This window comes from Bombus huntii, chromosome 18 (genome assembly GCF_024542735.1).
Source record: "Bombus huntii isolate Logan2020A chromosome 18, iyBomHunt1.1, whole genome shotgun sequence".
Taxonomy (NCBI): Eukaryota; Metazoa; Arthropoda; class Insecta; order Hymenoptera; family Apidae; genus Bombus; species Bombus huntii.
The window spans coordinates 4,494,351-4,495,282 of record NC_066255.1 but is presented as its reverse complement, the minus strand read 5'-3'; positions in this window follow the sequence as shown (position 1 = coordinate 4,495,282).

The window sequence follows — 932 nt, the reverse complement described above, 5'->3', positions numbered from 1 at the left end:
TATTTTTTATTATTATTTTTTTCACAACTAATTACATTTAATTATTACATTTACATACATTTAACTATTATTACATACATTTACATACATTTAATTATTATTTTTTTCATAATTATATCTCGTTTGAAATATTTTTCGACATAATTAATTGTTTCAAAAACACATATTCCAGCCTTCTAAATGATTTATTTTGCGTATTATACGAATTATTCCATCTATAAATAAATTGTTCTCTATACACACAAACACGCACACAGTCTGTTAATTACACGAGTTAATTGTAACATTTTTCTCGATAAGTTGACAGAGCAAGGAAAATGAGCGACGAACCTACTTACAAACTAATCTACTTCAATGCCCGTGGTCGTGCCGAACATATACGGTACATATTTGCATATACTGGCATCGAGTATACCGACGAGAGGATCCCCGAAGAACTCTGGCCTGAATACAAGGATTGTAAGCGTGAAGAATCGATTTTTACTTTCATCGTTCAACTCTCAGATATCTACCATTTACTCAAACTTTTCTGTATATAAAACTTTCGTTTCACGTGCAGGCTAAACTTACTTAAAGTAAAATTTCATACGGAATAAAGTCGAACTTTTCATTAAGTTTTGCTTCCGTAATATCGTGTTTATCGAATACCAACTTAATTCACTTACGATTCTCGAATTTTTGTGTTGCAATCTTTATTGTTTTCAATGAATCGAAGCATTTCGAATATTTTGAGAAAACCGTAAATAGGTGACTTAAAATAGGAATACAAAAATACTTCTACGTTTCTCGTTAATTTAAAAACTTTTTAGGACTTGTCGGAAAAAAGGATAAAAAATTGAAATCAGTTCGGAAATGAACAAGAACATAGGTAAAAAGTCGAAAGAACAAAGCAGACATAAAATTCGATCTTCCGTTGCGACATTTCTATCGTA